The 19,820-nt window shown below is 50.9% G+C and overlaps 5 non-coding genes across 5 annotated transcripts; all 5 read right to left on the minus strand.

The window, feature by feature from the left end:
• Nucleotides 1-8,071: 8,071 nt before the first annotated feature.
• trnap-ugg (transfer RNA proline (anticodon UGG)) lies at nt 8,072-8,143 on the minus strand. The gene has a single exon. It is a non-coding gene; the product is annotated as a tRNA-Pro (tRNA).
• A 1,093-nt stretch (nt 8,144-9,236) lies between these two features.
• Nucleotides 9,237-9,308, minus strand: trnap-ugg (transfer RNA proline (anticodon UGG)). Its single transcript has one exon. It is a non-coding gene; the product is annotated as a tRNA-Pro (tRNA).
• A 6,340-nt stretch (nt 9,309-15,648) lies between these two features.
• Nucleotides 15,649-15,720, minus strand: trnap-ugg (transfer RNA proline (anticodon UGG)). The gene has a single exon. It is a non-coding gene; the product is annotated as a tRNA-Pro (tRNA).
• Nucleotides 15,721-18,565: 2,845 nt separating this feature from the next.
• Nucleotides 18,566-18,637, minus strand: trnap-ugg (transfer RNA proline (anticodon UGG)). Its single transcript has one exon. It is a non-coding gene; the product is annotated as a tRNA-Pro (tRNA).
• Nucleotides 18,638-19,748: 1,111 nt separating this feature from the next.
• Nucleotides 19,749-19,820, minus strand: trnap-agg (transfer RNA proline (anticodon AGG)). Its single transcript has one exon. It is a non-coding gene; the product is annotated as a tRNA-Pro (tRNA).

The following is a 19,820-nucleotide window of genomic DNA, read 5'->3' on the forward strand; positions in this document are numbered from 1 at the left end:
AGCCTTCAAGAGCAAACGAACGAACACTTCGGTGACTGCAAAGTGGGGCCAAGTGGGCTCGTCCTGGAGTTGAACCCAGGGCCTCTCACACCCTCAGCAAGAATCATACCTCTCCTTTGGTGCAGCTCAGGAGTACACGTTCAGCAAAGGTCTCCATAACAAGCCGGCAAACCACATTTCGTCCTCCTCCTCCTCAACAACACACTACATGTCCTCCTCCTCCTCAACAACAACAACAACAACAACAACGAACTTGTAAAATACACATTTTCTTTAAAGAAAACAAAACACACAGATGACAGTCTGATTTCCCATCAGCTATACAGGCAACAGTATCTGAGGTTGAAAGACCTCCCTGGTGCAGAGGAGCACAGAAGCCAAGCATCGAGACAGAACAAACAAATGCTTCAGAGAATGCAAAGCGGGGCCAAGGGGGCTCGTCCGGGAGTTGAACCCGGGACCTCTCGCACCCTAAGCAAGAATCATACCCCTAGACCAACGAGCCAAGTTAACGGAGGGTGTCGCAGTTTCTGCTGGGCAAGCGTGTAACTGCTTTGGGGCAGACCGGGAGACCTACGCTCACTGACTGATAGCATGGACTGTAGCGCTGACATGTCTTTCCAGAATGGTAACGCCATCCCCAGTGAGACAGCACTGAGAGCATGGTTCAGCAGGCCCGCAAACAACTGAAAAGAATGCCTCTCCTTTGGTGCAGCTCAGGAGTACACGTTCAGCAAAGGTCTCCATAACAAGCTGGCAAACCACATTTCGTCCTCCTCCTCCTCAACAACACACTACATGTCCTCCTCCTCCTCCTCAACAACAACAACAACAACGAACTTGTAAAAAACACATTTTCTTTAAAGAAAACAAAACACACAGATGACAGTCTGATTTCCCATCAGCTTTACAGGCAACAGTATCTGAGGTCGATAGCCCCTCCCTTGTGCAGAGGAGCCCAGAAGCCAGCCTTCAAGAGCAAACGAACAAACACTTCGGTGACTGCAAAGTGGGGCCAAGTGGGCTCGTCCTGGAGTTGAACCCAGGGCCTCTCACACCCTCAGCAAGAATCATACCCCTAGACCAACGAGCCAAGTTAACGGAGGGTGTCGCAGTTTCTGCTGGGCAAGCGCGTAACTGCTTTGGGGCAGACCGGGAGACCTACGCTCACTGACTGATAGCATGGACTGTAGCGCTGACGTGTCTTTCCAGAATGGTAACGCCATCCCCAGTGAGACAGCACTGAGAGCATGGTTCAGCAGGCCCGCAAACAACTGAAAAGAATGCCTCTCCTTTGGTGCAGCTCAGGAGTACACGTTCAGCAAAGGTCTCCATAACAAGCCGGCAAACCACATTTCGTCCTCCTCCTCCTCAACAACACACTACATGTCCTCCACCTCCTCCTCAACAACAACAACAACAACAACAACGAACTTGTAAAAAACACATTTTCTTTAAAGAAAACAAAACACACAGATGACAGTCTGATTTCCCATCAGCTATACGGGCAACAGTATCTGAGGTCGATAGCCCTCCCTTGTGCAGAGGAGCCCAGAAGCCAGCCTTCAAGAGCAAACAAACAAACATTTCGGTGACTGCAAAGTGGGGCCAAGTGGGCTTGTCCTGGACTTGAAGCCAGGGCCTCTCACACCCTCAGCAAGAATCATACCCCTAGACCAACGAGCCAAGTTAACGGAGAGTGTCGCAGTTTCTGCTGGGCAAGCGCGTAACTGCTTTGGGGCAGACCGGGAGACCTACGCTCACTGACTGATAGCATGGACTGTAGCGCTGAAGTGTCTTTCCAGAACGGTAACCGTATCCCCAGTGAGACAGCACTGAGAGCATGGTTCAGCAGGCCCGCAAACAACTGAAAAGAATGCCTCTCCTTTGGTGCAGCTCAGGAGTACACGTTCAGCAAAGGTCTCCATAACAAGCCGGCAAACCACATTTCGTCCTCCTCCTCCTCAACAACACACTACATGTCCTCCTCCTCCTCCTCAACAACAACAACAACAACAACGAACTTGTAAAAAACACATTTTCTTTAAAGAAAACAAAACACATAGATGACAGTCTGATTTCCCATCAGCTTTACAGGCAACAGTATCTGAGGTCGATAGCCCTCCCTTGTGCAGAGGAGCCCAGAAGCCAGCCTTCAAGAGCAAACGAACAAACACTTCGGTGACTGCAAAGTGGGGCCAAGTGGGCTCGTCCTGGAGTTGAACCCAGGGCCTCTCACACCCTCAGCAAGAATCATACCCCTAGACCAACGAGCCAAGTTAACGGAGGGTGTCGCAGTTTCTGCTGGGCAAGCGCGTAACTGCTTTGGGGCAGACCGGGAGACCTACGCTCACTGACTGATAGCATGGACTGTAGCGCTGACGTGTCTTTCCAGAATGGTAACGCCATCCCCAGTGAGACAGCACTGAGAGCATGGTTCAGCAGGCCCGCAAACAACTGAAAAGAATGCCTCTCCTTTGGTGCAGCTCAGGAGTACACGTTCAGCAAAGGTCTCCATAACAAGCCGGCAAACCACATTTCGTCCTCCTCCTCCTCAACAACACACTACATGTCCTCCACCTCCTCCTCAACAACAACAACAACAACAACAACGAACTTGTAAAAAACACATTTTCTTTAAAGAAAACAAAACACACAGATGACAGTCTGATTTCCCATCAGCTATACGGGCAACAGTATCTGAGGTCGATAGCCCTCCCTTGTGCAGAGGAGCCCAGAAGCCAGCCTTCAAGAGCAAACGAACAAACACTTCGGTGACTGCAAAGTAGGGCCAAGTGGGCTCGTCCTGGAGTTGAACCCAGGGCCTCTCACACCCTCAGCAAGAATCATACCCCTAGACCAACAAGCCAAGTTAACGGAGGGTGTCGCAGTTTCTGCTGGGCAAGCGCGTAACTGCTTTGGGGCAGACCGGGAGACCTACGCTCACTGACTGATAGCATGGACTGTAGCGCTGACGTGTCTTTCCAGAATGGTAACGCCATCCCCAGTGAGACAGCACTGAGAGCATTGTTCAGCAGGCCCGCAAACAACTGAAAAGAATGCCTCTCCTTTGGTGCAGCTCAGGAGTACACGTTCAGCAAAGGTCTCCATAACAAGCTGGCAAACCACATTTCGTCCTCCTCCTCCTCAACAACACACTACATGTCCTCCTCCTCCTCCTCAACAACAACAACAACAACGAACTTGTAAAAAACACATTTTCTTTAAAGAAAACAAAACACACAGATGACAGTCTGATTTCCCATCAGCTTTACAGGCAACAGTATCTGAGGTCGATAGCCCTCCCTTGTGCAGAGGAGCCCAGAAGCCAGCCTTCAAGAGCAAACGAACAAACACTTCGGTGACTGCAAAGTGGGGCCAAGTGGGCTCGTCCTGGAGTTGAACCCAGGGCCTCTCACACCCTCAGCAAGAATCATACCCCTAGACCAACGAGCCAAGTTAACGGAGGGTGTCGCAGTTTCTGCTGGGCAAGCGCGTAACTGCTTTGGGGCAGACCGGGAGACCTACGCTCACTGACTGATAGCATGGACTGTAGCGCTGACGTGTCTTTCCAGAATGGTAACGCCATCCCCAGTGAGACAGCACTGAGAGCATGGTTCAGCAGGCCCGCAAACAACTGAAAAGAATGCCTCTCCTTTGGTGCAGCTCAGGAGTACACGTTCAGCAAAGGTCTCCATAACAAGCCGGCAAACCACATTTCGTCCTCCTCCTCCTCAACAACACACTACATGTCCTCCACCTCCTCCTCAACAACAACAACAACAACAACAACGAACTTGTAAAAAACACATTTTCTTTAAAGAAAACAAAACACACAGATGACAGTCTGATTTCCCATCAGCTATACGGGCAACAGTATCTGAGGTCGATAGCCCTCCCTTGTGCAGAGGAGCCCAGAAGCCAGCCTTCAAGAGCAAACAAACAAACACTTCGGTGACTGCAAAGTGGGGCCAAGTGGGCTTGTCCTGGACTTGAACCCAGGGCCTCTCACACCCTCAGCAAGAATCATACCCCTAGACCAACGAGCCAAGTTAACGGAGAGTGTCGCAGTTTCTGCTGGGCAAGCGCGTAACTGCTTTGGGGCAGACCGGGAGACCTACGCTCACTGACTGATAGCATGGACTGTAGCGCTGAAGTGTCTTTCCAGAACGGTAACCGTATCCCCAGTGAGACAGCACTGAGAGCATGGTTCAGCAGGCCCGCAAACAACTGAAAAGAATGCCTCTCCTTTGGTGCAGCTCAGGAGTACACGTTCAGCAAAGGTCTCCATAACAAGCCGGCAAACCACATTTCGTCCTCCTCCTCCTCAACAACACACTACATGTCCTCCTCCTCCTCCTCAACAACAACAACAACAACAACGAACTTGTAAAAAACACATTTTCTTTAAAGAAAACAAAACACACAGATGACAGTCTGATTTCCCATCAGCTTTACAGGCAACAGTATCTGAGGTCAATAGCCCTCCCTTGTGCAGAGGAGCCCAGAAGCCAGCCTTCAAGAGCAAACGAACAAACACTTCGGTGACTGCAAAGTGGGGCCAAGTGGGCTCGTCCTGGAGTTGAACCCAGGGCCTCTCACACCCTCAGCAAGAATCATACCCCTAGACCAACGAGCCAAGTTAACGGAGGGTGTCGCAGTTTCTGCTGGGCAAGCGCGTAACTGCTTTGGGGCAGACCGGGAGACCTACGCTCACTGACTGATAGCATGGACTGTAGCGCTGACGTGTCTTTCCAGAATGGTAACGCCATCCCCAGTGAGACAGCACTGAGAGCATGGTTCAGCAGGCCCGCAAACAACTGAAAAGAATGCCTCTCCTTTGGTGCAGCTCAGGAGTACACGTTCAGCAAAGGTCTCCATAACAAGCCGGCAAACCACATTTCGTCCTCCTCCTCCTCAACAACACACTACATGTCCTCCTCCTCCTTCTCAACAACAACAACAACAACGAACTTGTAAAAAACACATTTTCTTTAAAGAAAACAAAACACACAGATGACAGTCTGATTTCCCATCAGCTTTACAGGCAACAGTATCTGAGGTCGATAGCCCTCCCTTGTGCAGAGGAGCCCAGAAGCCAGCCTTCAAGAGCAAACGAACAAACACTTCGGTGACTGCAAAGTGGGGCCAAGTGGGCTCGTCCTGGAGTTGAACCCAGGGCCTCTCACACCCTCAGCAAGAATCATACCCCTAGACCAACGAGCCAAGTTAACGGAGGGTGTCGCAGTTTCTGCTGGGCAAGCGCGTAACTGCTTTGGGGCAGACCGGGAGACCTACGCTCACTGACTGATAGCATGGACTGTAGCGCTGACGTGTCTTTCCAGAATGGTAACGCCATCCCCAGTGAGACAGCACTGAGAGCATGGTTCAGCAGGCCCGCAAACAACTGAAAAGAATGCCTCTCCTTTGGTGCAGCTCAGGAGTACACGTTCAGCAAAGGTCTCCATAACAAGCCGGCAAACCACATTTCGTCCTCCTCCTCCTCAACAACACACTACATGTCCTCCACCTCCTCCTCAACAACAACAACAACAACGAACTTGTAAAAAACACATTTTCTTTAAAGAAAACAAAACACACAGATGACAGTCTGATTTCCCATCAGCTATACGGGCAACAGTATCTGAGGTCGATAGCCCTCCCTTGTGCAGAGGAGCCCAGAAGCCAGCCTTCAAGAGCAAACGAACAAACACTTCGGTGACTGCAAAGTGGGGCCAAGTGGGCTCGTCCTGGAGTTGAACCCAGGGCCTCTCACACCCTCAGCAAGAATCATACCCCTAGACCAACGAGCCAAGTTAACGGAGGGAGCCGCAGTTTCTGCTGGGCAAGCGCGTAAATGCTTTGGGGCAGACCGGGAGACCTACGCTCACTGACTGATAGCATGGACTGTAGCGCTGAAGTGTCTTTCCAGAACGGTAACCGTATCCCCAGTGAGACAGCACTGAGAGCATGGTTCAGCAGGCCCGCAAACAACTGAAAAGAGTGCCTCTCCTTTGGTGCAGCTCAGGAGTACACGTTCAGCAAAGGTCTCCATAACAAGCCGGCAAACCACATTTCGTCCTCCTCCTCCTCAACAACACACTACATGTCCTCCTCCTCCTCAACAACAACAACGAACTTGTAAATTACACATTTTCTTTAAAGAAAACAAAACACACAGATGACAGTCTGATTTCCCATCAGCTACACAGCCAACAGTATCTGAGGTTGAAAGACCTCCCTGGTGCAGAGGAGCCCAGAAGCCAAGCATCGAGAGAGAACAAACGAATGCTTCAGAGAATGCAAAGCAGGGCCAAGCGGGCTCGTCCGGGAGTTGAACCCGGGACCTCTCGCACCCTAAGCGAGAATCATACCCCTAGACCAACGTGCCAAGTTATCTGACAGTGTCACAGTTTCTGCTGGGCAAGCGCGTAACTGCTTTGGGGCAGACCGGGAGACCTACGCTCACTGACTGATAGCATGGACTGTAGCGCTGACGTGTCTTTCCAGAATGGTAACGCCATCCCCAGTGAGACAGCACTGAGAGCATGGTTCAGCAGGCCCGCAAACAACTGAAAAGAATGCCTCTCCTTTGGTGCAGCTCAGGAGTACACGTTCAGCAAAGGTCTCCATAACAAGCCGGCAAACCACATTTCGTCCTCCTCCTCCTCAACAACACACTACATGTCCTCCTCCTCCTCCTCAACAACAACAACAACAACGAACTTGTAAAAAACACATTTTCTTTAAAGAAAACAAAACACACAGATGACAGTCTGATTTCCCATCAGCTTTACAGGCAACAGTATCTGAGGTCGATAGCCCTCCCTTGTGCAGAGGAGCCCAGAAGCCAGCCTTCAACAGCAAACGAACAAACACTTCGGTGACTGCAAAGTGGGGCCAAGTGGGCTCGTCCTGGAGTTGAACCCAGGGCCTCTCACACCCTCAGCAAGAATCATACCCCTAGACCATCGAGCCAAGTTAACGGAGGGTGTCGCAGTTTCTGCTGGGCAAGCGCGTAACTGCTTTGGGGCAGACCGGGAGACCTACGCTCACTGACTGATAGCATGGACTGTAGCGCTGACGTGTCTTTCCAGAATGGTAACGCAATCCCCAGTGAGACAGCACTGAGAGCATGGTTCAGCAGGCCCGCAAACAACTGAAAAGAATGCCTCTCCTTTGGTGCAGCTCAGGAGTACACGTTCAGCAAAGGTCTCCATAACAAGCCGGCAAACCACATTTCGTCCTCCTCCTCCTCAACAACACACTACATGTCCTCCACCTCCTCCTCAACAACAACAACAACAACGAACTTGTAAAAAACACATTTTCTTTAAAGAAAACAAAACACACAGATGACAGTCTGATTTCCCATCAGCTATACGGGCAACAGTATCTGAGGTCGATAGCCCTCCCTTGTGCAGAGGAGCCCAGAAGCCAGCCTTCAAGAGCAAACGAACAAACACTTCGGTGACTGCAAAGTGGGGCCAAGTGGGCTCGTCCTGGAGTTGAACCCAGGGCCTCTCACACCCTCAGCAAGAATCATACCCCTAGACCAACGAGCCAAGTTAACGGAGGGTGTCGCAGTTTCTGCTGGGCAAGCGCGTAACTGCTTTGGGGCAGACCGGGAGACCTACGCTCACTGACTGATAGCATGGACTGTAGCGCTGAAGTGTCTTTCCAGAACGGTAACCGTATCCCCAGTGAGACAGCACTGAGAGCATGGTTCAGCAGGCCCGCAAACAACTGAAAAGAGTGCCTCTCCTTTGGTGCAGCTCAGGAGTACACGTTCAGCAAAGGTCTCCATAACAAGCCGGCAAACCACATTTCGTCCTCCTCCTCCTCAACAACACACTACATGTCCTCCTCCTCCTCAACAACAACAACGAACTTGTAAAATACACATTTTCTTTAAAGAAAACAAAACACACAGATGACAGTCTGATTTCCCATCAGCTACACAGCCAACAGTATCTGAGGTTGAAAGACCTCCCTGGTGCAGAGGAGCCCAGAAGCCAAGCATCGAGAGAGAACAAACGAATGCTTCAGAGAATGCAAAGCAGGGCCAAGCGGGCTCGTCCGGGAGTTGAACCCGGGACCTCTCGCACCCAAAGCGAGAATCATACCCCTAGACCAACGAGCCAAGTTATCTGACAGTGTCACAGTTTCTGCTGGGCAAGCGCGTAACTGCTTTGGGGCAGACCGGGAGACCTACGCTCACTGACTGATAGCATGGACTGTAGCGCTGACGTGTCTTTCCAGAATGGTAACGCCATCCCCAGTGAGACAGCACTGAGAGCATGGTTCAGCAGGCCCGCAAACAACTGAAAAGAATGCCTCTCCTTTGGTGCAGCTCAGGAGTACACGTTCAGCAAAGGTCTCCATAACAAGCCGGCAAACCACATTTCGTCCTCCTCCTCCTCAACAACACACTACATGTCCTCCTCCTCCTCCTCAACAACAACAACAACAACGAACTTGTAAAAAACACATTTTCTTTAAAGAAAACAAAACACACAGATGACAGTCTGATTTCCCATCAGCTTTACAGGCAACAGTATCTGAGGTCGATAGCCCTCCCTTGTGCAGAGGAGCCCAGAAGCCAGCCTTCAACAGCAAACGAACAAACACTTCGGTGACTGCAAAGTGGGGCCAAGTGGGCTCGTCCTGGAGTTGAACCCAGGGCCTCTCACACCCTCAGCAAGAATCATACCCCTAGACCAACGAGCCAAGTTAACGGAGGGTGTCGCAGTTTCTGCTGGGCAAGCGCGTAACTGCTTTGGGGCAGACCGGGAGACCTACGCTCACTGACTGATAGCATGGACTGTAGCGCTGACGTGTCTTTCCAGAATGGTAACGCCATCCCCAGTGAGACAGCACTGAGAGCATGGTTCAGCAGGCCCGCAAACAACTGAAAAGAATGCCTCTCCTTTGGTGCAGCTCAGGAGTACACGTTCAGCAAAGGTCTCCATAACAAGCCGGCAAACCACATTTCGTCCTCCTCCTCCTCAACAACACACTACATGTCCTCCTCCTCCTCAACAACAACAACGAACTTGTAAAATACACATTTTCTTTAAAGAAAACAAAACACACAGATGACAGTCTGATTTCCCATCAGCTACACAGCCAACAGTATCTGAGGTTGAAAGACCTCCCTGGTTCAGAGGAGCCCAGAAGCCAAGCATCGAGAGAGAACAAACGAATGCTTCAGAGAATGTAAAGCAGGGCCAAGCGGGCTCGTCCGGGAGTTGAACCCGGGACCTCTCGCACCCAAAGCGAGAATCATACCCCTAGACCAACGAGCCAAGTTATCTGACAGTGTCACAGTTTCTGCTGGGCAAGCGCGTAACTGCTTTGGGGCAGACCGGGAGACCTACGCTCACTGACTGATAGCATGGACTGTAGCGCTGACGTGTCTTTCCAGAATGGTAACGCCATCCCCAGTGAGACAGCACTGAGAGCATGGTTCAGCAGGCCCGCAAACAACTGAAAAGAATGCCTCTCCTTTGGTGCAGCTCAGGAGTACACGTTCAGCAAAGGTCTCCATAACAAGCCGGCAAACCACATTTCGTCCTCCTCCTCCTCAACAACACACTACATGTCCTCCTCCTCCTCCTCAACAACAACAACAACAACGAACTTGTAAAAAACACATTTTCTTTAAAGAAAACAAAACACACAGATGACAGTCTGATTTCCCATCAGCTTTACAGGCAACAGTATCTGAGGTCGATAGCCCTCCCTTGTGCAGAGGAGCCCAGAAGCCAGCCTTCAAGAGCAAACGAACAAACACTTCGGTGACTGCAAAGTGGGGCCAAGTGGGCTCGTCCTGGAGTTGAACCCAGGGCCTCTCACACCCTCAGCAAGAATCATACCCCTAGACCAACGAGCCAAGTTAACGGAGGGTGTCGCAGTTTCTGCTGGGCAAGCGCGTAACTGCTTTGGCGCAGACCGGGAGACCTACGCTCACTGACTGATAGCATGGACTGTAGCGCTGACGTGTCTTTCCAGAATGGTAACGCCATCCCCAGTGAGACAGCACTGAGAGCATGGTTCAGCAGGCCCGCAAACAACTGAAAAGAATGCCTCTCCTTTGGTGCAGCTCAGGAGTACACGTTCAGCAAAGGTCTCCATAACAAGCCGGCAAACCACATTTCGTCCTCCTCCTCCTCAACAACACACTACATGTCCTCCTCAACAACAACAACGAACTTGTAAAATACACATTTTCTTTAAAGAAAACAAAACACACAGATGACAGTCTGATTTCCCATCAGCTACACAGCCAACAGTATCTGAGGTTGAAAGACCTCCCTGGTGCAGAGGAGCCCAGAAGCCAAGCATCGAGAGAGAGCAAACGAATGCTTCAGAGAATGCAAAGCAGGGCCAAGCGGGCTCGTACGGGAGTTGAACCCGGGACCTCTCGCACCCAAAGCAAGAATCATACCCCTAGACCAACGAGCCAAGTTATCTGACAGTGTCGCAGTTTCTGCTGGGCAAGCGCGTAACTGCTTTGGGGCAGACCGGGAGACCTACGCTCACTGACTGATAGCATGGACTGTAGCGCTGACGTGTCTTTCCAGAATGGTAACGCCATCCCCAGTGAGACAGCACTGAGAGCATTGTTCAGCAGGCCCGCAAACAACTGAAAAGAATGCCTCTCCTTTGGTGCAGCTCAGGAGTACACGTTCAGCAAAGGTCTCCATAACAAGCCGGCAAACCACATTTCGTCCTCCTCCTCCTCAACAACACACTACATGTCCTCCTCCTCCTCCTCAACAACAACAACAACAACGAACTTGTAAAAAACACATTTTCTTTAAAGAAAACAAAACACACAGATGACAGTCTGATTTCCCATCAGCTATACAGGCAACAGTATCTGAGGTCGATAGCCCTCCCTTGTGCAGAGGAGCCCAGAAGCCAGCCTTCAAGAGCAAACGAACAAACACTTCGGTGACTGCAAAGTGGGGCCAAGTGGGCTCATCCTGGAGTTGAACCCAGGGCCTCTCACACCCTCAGCAAGAATCATACCCCTAGACCAACGAGCCAAGTTAACGGAGGGTGTCGCAGTTTCTGCTGGGCAAGCGCGTAACTGCTTTGGGGCAGACCGGGAGACCTACGCTCACTGACTGATAGCATGGACTGTAGCGCTGAAGTGTCTTTCCAGAACGGTAACCGTATCCCCAGTGAGACAGCACTGAGAGCATGGTTCAGCAGGCCCGCAAACAACTGAAAAGAATGCCTCTCCTTTGGTGCAGCTCAGGAGTACACGTTCAGCAAAGGTCTCCATAACAAGCCGGCAAACCACATTTCGTCCTCCTCCTCCTCAACAACACACTACATGTCCTCCTCCTCCTCCTCAACAAGAACAACAACAACAACGAACTTGTAAAAAACACATTTTCTTTAAAGAAAACAAAACACACAGATGACAGTCTGATTTCCCATCAGCTTTACAGGCAACAGTATCTGAGGTCGATACCCCTCCCTTGTGCAGAGGAGCCCAGAAGCCAGCCTTCAAGAGCAAACGAACAAACACTTCGGTGACTGCAAAGTGGGGCCAAGTGGGCTCGTCCTGGAGTTGAACCCAGGGCCTCTCACACCCTCAGCAAGAATCATACCCCTAGACCAACGAGCCAAGTTAACGGAGGGTGTCGCAGTTTCTGCTGGGCAAGCGCGTAACTGCTTTGGGGCAGACCGGGAGACCTACGCTCACTGACTGATAGCATGGACTGTAGCGCTGACGTGTCTTTCCAGAATGGTAACGCCATCCCCAGTGAGACAGCACTGAGAGCATGGTTCAGCAGGCCCGCAAACAACTGAAAAGAATGCCTCTCCTTTGGTGCAGCTCAGGAGTACACGTTCAGCAAAGGTCTCCATAACAAGCCGGCAAACCACATTTCGTCCTCCTCCTCCTCAACAACACACTACATGTCCTCCTCAACAACAACAACGAACTTGTAAAATACACATTTTCTTTAAAGAAAACAAAACACACAGATGACAGTCTGATTTCCCATCAGCTACACAGCCAACAGTATCTGAGGTTGAAAGACCTCCCTGGTGCAGAGGAGCCCAGAAGCCAAGCATCGAGAGAGAGCAAACGAATGCTTCAGAGAATGCAAAGCAGGGCCAAGCGGGCTCGTACGGGAGTTGAACCCGGGACCTCTCGCACCCAAAGCAAGAATCATACCCCTAGACCAACGAGCCAAGTTATCTGACAGTGTCGCAGTTTCTGCTGGGCAAGCGCGTAACTGCTTTGGGGCAGACCGGGAGACCTACGCTCACTGACTGATAGCATGGACTGTAGCGCTGACGTGTCTTTCCAGAATGGTAACGCCATCCCCAGTGAGACAGCACTGAGAGCATTGTTCAGCAGGCCCGCAAACAACTGAAAAGAATGCCTCTCCTTTGGTGCAGCTCAGGAGTACACGTTCAGCAAAGGTCTCCATAACAAGCCGGCAAACCACATTTCGTCCTCCTCCTCCTCAACAACACACTACATGTCCTCCTCCTCCTCCTCAACAACAACAACAACAACGAACTTGTAAAAAACACATTTTCTTTAAAGAAAACAAAACACACAGATGACAGTCTGATTTCCCATCAGCTATACAGGCAACAGTATCTGAGGTCGATAGCCCTCCCTTGTGCAGAGGAGCCCAGAAGCCAGCCTTCAAGAGCAAACGAACAAACACTTCGGTGACTGCAAAGTGGGGCCAAGTGGGCTCATCCTGGAGTTGAACCCAGGGCCTCTCACACCCTCAGCAAGAATCATACCCCTAGACCAACGAGCCAAGTTAACGGAGGGTGTCGCAGTTTCTGCTGGGCAAGCGCGTAACTGCTTTGGGGCAGACCGGGAGACCTACGCTCACTGACTGATAGCATGGACTGTAGCGCTGAAGTGTCTTTCCAGAACGGTAACCGTATCCCCAGTGAGACAGCACTGAGAGCATGGTTCAGCAGGCCCGCAAACAACTGAAAAGAATGCCTCTCCTTTGGTGCAGCTCAGGAGTACACGTTCAGCAAAGGTCTCCATAACAAGCCGGCAAACCACATTTCGTCCTCCTCCTCCTCAACAACACACTACATGTCCTCCTCCTCCTCCTCAACAAGAACAACAACAACAACGAACTTGTAAAAAACACATTTTCTTTAAAGAAAACAAAACACACAGATGACAGTCTGATTTCCCATCAGCTTTACAGGCAACAGTATCTGAGGTCGATACCCCTCCCTTGTGCAGAGGAGCCCAGAAGCCAGCCTTCAAGAGCAAACGAACAAACACTTCGGTGACTGCAAAGTGGGGCCAAGTGGGCTCGTCCTGGAGTTGAACCCAGGGCCTCTCACACCCTCAGCAAGAATCATACCCCTAGACCAACGAGCCAAGTTAACGGAGGGTGTCGCAGTTTCTGCTGGGCAAGCGCGTAACTGCTTTGGGGCAGACCGGGAGACCTACGCTCACTAACTGATAGCATGGACTGTAGCGCTGACGTGTCTTTCCAGAATGGTAACGCCATCCCCAGTGAGACAGCACTGAGAGCATGGTTCAGCAGGCCCGCAAACAACTGAAAAGAATGCCTCTCCTTTGGTGCAGCTCAGGAGTACACGTTCAGCAAAGGTCTCCATAACAAGCCGGCAAACCACATTTCGTCCTCCTCCTCCTCAACAACACACTACATGTCCTCCTCAACAACAACAACGAACTTGTAAAATACACATTTTCTTTAAAGAAAACAAAACACACAGATGACAGTCTGATTTCCCATCAGCTACACAGCCAACAGTATCTGAGGTTGAAAGACCTCCCTGGTGCAGAGGAGCCCAGAAGCCAAGCATCGAGAGAGAGCAAACGAATGCTTCAGAGAATGCAAAGCAGGGCCAAGCGGGCTCGTACGGGAGTTGAACCCGGGACCTCTCGCACCCAAAGCAAGAATCATACCCCTAGACCAACGAGCCAAGTTATCTGACAGTGTCGCAGTTTCTGCTGGGCAAGCGCGTAACTGCTTTGGGGCAGACCGGGAGACCTACGCTCACTGACTGATAGCATGGACTGTAGCGCTGACGTGTCTTTCCAGAATGGTAACGCCATCCCCAGTGAGACAGCACTGAGAGCATTGTTCAGCAGGCCCGCAAACAACTGAAAAGAATGCCTCTCCTTTGGTGCAGCTCAGGAGTACACGTTCAGCAAAGGTCTCCATAACAAGCCGGCAAACCACATTTCGTCCTCCTCCTCCTCAACAACACACTACATGTCCTCCTCCTCCTCCTCAACAACAACAACAACAACGAACTTGTAAAAAACACATTTTCTTTAAAGAAAACAAAACACACAGATGACAGTCTGATTTCCCATCAGCTATACAGGCAACAGTATCTGAGGTCGATAGCCCTCCCTTGTGCAGAGGAGCCCAGAAGCCAGCCTTCAAGAGCAAACGAACAAACACTTCGGTGACTGCAAAGTGGGGCCAAGTGGGCTCATCCTGGAGTTGAACCCAGGGCCTCTCACACCCTCAGCAAGAATCATACCCCTAGACCAACGAGCCAAGTTAACGGAGGGTGTCGCATTTTCTGCTGGGCAAGCGCGTAACTGCTTTGGGGCAGACCGGGAGACCTACGCTCACTGACTGATAGCATGGACTGTAGCGCTGACGTGTCTTTCCAGAATGGTAACGCCATCCCCAGTGAGACAGCACTGAGAGCATTGTTCAGCAGGCCCGCAAACAACTGAAAAGAATGCCTCTCCTTTGGTGCAGCTCAGGAGTACACGTTCAGCAAAGGTCTCCATAACAAGCCGGCAAACCACATTTCGTCCTCCTCCTCCTCAACAACACACTACATGTCCTCCTCCTCCTCCTCAACAACAACAACAACAACAACGAACTTGTAAAAAACACATTTTCTTTAAAGAAAACAAAACACACAGATGACAGTCTGATTTCCCATCAGCTATACAGGCAACAGTATCTGAGGTCGATAGCCCTCCCTTGTGCAGAGGAGCCCAGAAGCCAGCCTTCAAGAGCAAACGAACAAACACTTCGGTGACTGCAAAGTGGGGCCAAGTGGGCTCATCCTGGAGTTGAACCCAGGGCCTCTCACACCCTCAGCAAGAATCATACCCCTAGACCAACGAGCCAAGTTAACGGAGGGTGTCGCAGTTTCTGCTGGGCAAGCGCGTAACTGCTTTGGGGCAGACCGGGAGACCTACGCTCACTGACTGATAGCATGGACTGTTGCGCTGAAGTGTCTTTCCAGAATGGTAACGCCATCCCCAGTGAGACAGCACTGAGAGCATGGTTCAGCAGGCCCGCAAACAACTGAAAAGAATGCCTCTCCTTTGGTGCAGCTCAGGAGTACACGTTCAGCAAAGGTCTCCATAACAAGCCGGCAAACCACATTTCGTCCTCCTCCTCCTCAACAACACACTACATGTCCTCCTCCTCCTCAACAACAACAACGAACTTGTAAAATACACATTTTCTTTAAAGAAAACAAAACACACAGATGACAGTCTGATTTCCCATCAGCTACACAGCCAACAGTATCTGAGGTTGAAAGACCTCCCTGGTGCAGAGGAGCCCAGAAGCCAAGCATCGAGAGAGAGCAAACGAATGCTTCAGAGAATGCAAAGCAGGGCCAAGCAGGCTCGTCCGGGAGTTGAACCCGGGACCTCTCGCACCCAAAGCGAGAATCATACCCCTAGACCAACGAGCCAAGTTAACGGAGGGTGTCGCAGTTTCTGCTGGGCAAGCGCGTAACTGCTTTGGGGCAGACCGGGAGACCTACGCTCACTGACTGATAGCATGGACTGTAGCGCTGAAGTGTCTTTCCAGAACGGTAACCGTATCCCCAGTGAGACAGCACTGAGAGCATGGTTCAGCAGGCCCGCAAACAACTGAAAAGAATGCCTCTCCTTTGGTGCAGCTCAGGAGTACACGTTCAGCAAAGGTCTCCATAACAAGCCGGCAAACCACATTTCGTCCTCCTCCTCCTCAACAACACACTACATGTCCTCCTCCTCCTCCTCAACAAGAACAACAACAACAACGAACTTGTAAAAAACACATTTTCTTTAAAGAAAACAAAACACACAGATGACAGTCTGATTTCCCATCAGCTTTACAGGCAACAGTATCTGAGGTCGATACCCCTCCCTTGTGCAGAGGAGCCCAGAAGCCAGCCTTCAAGAGCAAACGAACAAACACTTCGGTGACTGCAAAGTGGGGCCAAGTGGGCTCGTCCTGGAGTTGAACCCAGGGCCTCTCACACCCTCAGCAAGAATCATACCCCTAGACCAACGAGCCAAGTTAACGGAGGGTGTCGCAGTTTCTGCTGGGCAAGCGCGTAACTGCTTTGGGGCAGACCGGGAGACCTACGCTCACTAACTGATAGCATGGACTGTAGCGCTGACGTGTCTTTCCAGAATGGTAACGCCATCCCCAGTGAGACAGCACTGAGAGCATGGTTCAGCAGGCCCGCAAACAACTGAAAAGAATGCCTCTCCTTTGGTGCAGCTCAGGAGTACACGTTCAGCAAAGGTCTCCATAACAAGCCGGCAAACCACATTTCGTCCTCCTCCTCCTCAACAACACACTACATGTCCTCCTCAACAACAACAACGAACTTGTAAAATACACATTTTCTTTAAAGAAAACAAAACACACAGATGACAGTCTGATTTCCCATCAGCTACACAGCCAACAGTATCTGAGGTTGAAAGACCTCCCTGGTGCAGAGGAGCCCAGAAGCCAAGCATCGAGAGAGAGCAAACGAATGCTTCAGAGAATGCAAAGCAGGGCCAAGCGGGCTCGTACGGGAGTTGAACCCGGGACCTCTCGCACCCAAAGCAAGAATCATACCCCTAGACCAACGAGCCAAGTTATCTGACAGTGTCGCAGTTTCTGCTGGGCAAGCGCGTAACTGCTTTGGGGCAGACCGGGAGACCTACGCTCACTGACTGATAGCATGGACTGTAGCGCTGACGTGTCTTTCCAGAATGGTAACGCCATCCCCAGTGAGACAGCACTGAGAGCATTGTTCAGCAGGCCCGCAAACAACTGAAAAGAATGCCTCTCCTTTGGTGCAGCTCAGGAGTACACGTTCAGCAAAGGTCTCCATAACAAGCCGGCAAACCACATTTCGTCCTCCTCCTCCTCAACAACACACTACATGTCCTCCTCCTCCTCCTCAACAACAACAACAACAACGAACTTGTAAAAAACACATTTTCTTTAAAGAAAACAAAACACACAGATGACAGTCTGATTTCCCATCAGCTATACAGGCAACAGTATCTGAGGTCGATAGCCCTCCCTTGTGCAGAGGAGCCCAGAAGCCAGCCTTCAAGAGCAAACGAACAAACACTTCGGTGACTGCAAAGTGGGGCCAAGTGGGCTCATCCTGGAGTTGAACCCAGGGCCTCTCACACCCTCAGCAAGAATCATACCCCTAGACCAACGAGCCAAGTTAACGGAGGGTGTCGCATTTTCTGCTGGGCAAGCGCGTAACTGCTTTGGGGCAGACCGGGAGACCTACGCTCACTGACTGATAGCATGGACTGTAGCGCTGACGTGTCTTTCCAGAATGGTAACGCCATCCCCAGTGAGACAGCACTGAGAGCATTGTTCAGCAGGCCCGCAAACAACTGAAAAGAATGCCTCTCCTTTGGTGCAGCTCAGGAGTACACGTTCAGCAAAGGTCTCCATAACAAGCCGGCAAACCACATTTCGTCCTCCTCCTCCTCAACAACACACTACATGTCCTCCTCCTCCTCCTCAACAACAACAACAACAACAACGAACTTGTAAAAAACACATTTTCTTTAAAGAAAACAAAACACACAGATGACAGTCTGATTTCCCATCAGCTATACAGGCAACAGTATCTGAGGTCGATAGCCCTCCCTTGTGCAGAGGAGCCCAGAAGCCAGCCTTCAAGAGCAAACGAACAAACACTTCGGTGACTGCAAAGTGGGGCCAAGTGGGCTCATCCTGGAGTTGAACCCAGGGCCTCTCACACCCTCAGCAAGAATCATACCCCTAGACCAACGAGCCAAGTTAACGGAGGGTGTCGCAGTTTCTGCTGGGCAAGCGCGTAACTGCTTTGGGGCAGACCGGGAGACCTACGCTCACTGACTGATAGCATGGACTGTTGCGCTGAAGTGTCTTTCCAGAATGGTAACGCCATCCCCAGTGAGACAGCACTGAGAGCATGGTTCAGCAGGCCCGCAAACAACTGAAAAGAATGCCTCTCCTTTGGTGCAGCTCAGGAGTACACGTTCAGCAAAGGTCTCCATAACAAGCCGGCAAACCACATTTCGTCCTCCTCCTCCTCAACAACACACTACATGTCCTCCTCCTCCTCAACAACAACAACGAACTTGTAAAATACACATTTTCTTTAAAGAAAACAAAACACACAGATGACAGTCTGATTTCCCATCAGCTACACAGCCAACAGTGTCTGAGGTTGAAAGACCTCCCTGGTGCAGAGGAGCCCAGAAGCCAAGCATCGAGAGAGAGCAAACGAATGCTTCAGAGAATGCAAAGCAGGGCCAAGCAGGCTCGTCCGGGAGTTGAACCCGGGACCTCTCGCACCCAAAGCGAGAATCATACCCCTAGACCAACGAGCCAAGTTATCTGACAGTGTCACAGTTTCTGCTGGGCAAGCGCGTAACTGCTTTGGGGCAGACCGGGAGACCTACGCTCACTGACTGATAGCATGGACTGTAGCGCTGACGTGTCTTTCCAGAATGGTAACGCCATCCCCAGTGAGACAGCACTGAGAGCATTGTTCAGCAGGCCCGCAAACAACTGAAAAGAATGCCTCTCCTTTGGTGCAGCTCAGGAGTACACGTTCAGCAAAGGTCTCCATAACAAGCCGGCAAACCACATTTCGTCCTCCTCCTCCTCAACAACACACTACATGTCCTCCTCCTCCTCCTCAACAACAACAACAACAACAACGAACTTGTAAAAAACACATTTTCTTTAAAGAAAACAAAACACACAGATGACAGTCTGATTTCCCATCAGCTATACAGGCAACAGTATCTGAGGTCGATAGCCCTCCCTTGTGCAGAGGAGCCCAGAAGCCAGCCTTCAAGAGCAAACGAACAAACACTTCGGTGACTGCAAAGTGGGGCCAAGTGGGCTCGTCCTGGAGTTGAACGCAGGGCCTCTCACACCCTCAGCAAGAATCATACCCCTAGACCAACGAGCCAAGTTATCTGACAGTTTCACAGTTTCTGCTGGGCAAGCGCGTAACTGCTTTGGGGCAGACCGGGAGACCTACGCTCACTGACTGATAGCATGGACTGTAGCGCTGACGTGTCTTTCCAGAATGGTAACGCCATCCCCAGTGAGACAGCACTGAGAGCATGGTTCAGCAGGCCCGCAAACAACTGAAAAGAATGCCTCTCCTTTGGTGCAGCTCAGGAGTACACGTTCAGCAAAGGTCTCCATAACAAGCCGGCAAACCACATTTCGTCCTCCTCCTCCTCAACAACACACTACATGTCCTCCACCTCCTCCTCAACAACAACAACAACAACAACAACGAACTTGTAAAAAACACATTTTCTTTAAAGAAAACAAAACACACAGATGACAGTCTGATTTCCCATCAGCTACACAGCCAACAGTATCTGAGGTTGAAAGACCTCCCTGGTGCAGAGGAGCCCAGAAGCCAAGCATCGAGAGAGAACAAACGAATGCTTTAGAGAATGCAAAGCAGGGCCAAGCGGGCTCGTCCGGGAGTTGAACCCGGGACCTCTCGCACCCTAAGCGAGAATCATACCCCTAGACCAACGAGCC

This window comes from Amia ocellicauda, chromosome 2 (genome assembly GCF_036373705.1).
Source record: "Amia ocellicauda isolate fAmiCal2 chromosome 2, fAmiCal2.hap1, whole genome shotgun sequence".
Classification (NCBI taxonomy): Eukaryota; Metazoa; Chordata; class Actinopteri; order Amiiformes; family Amiidae; genus Amia; species Amia ocellicauda.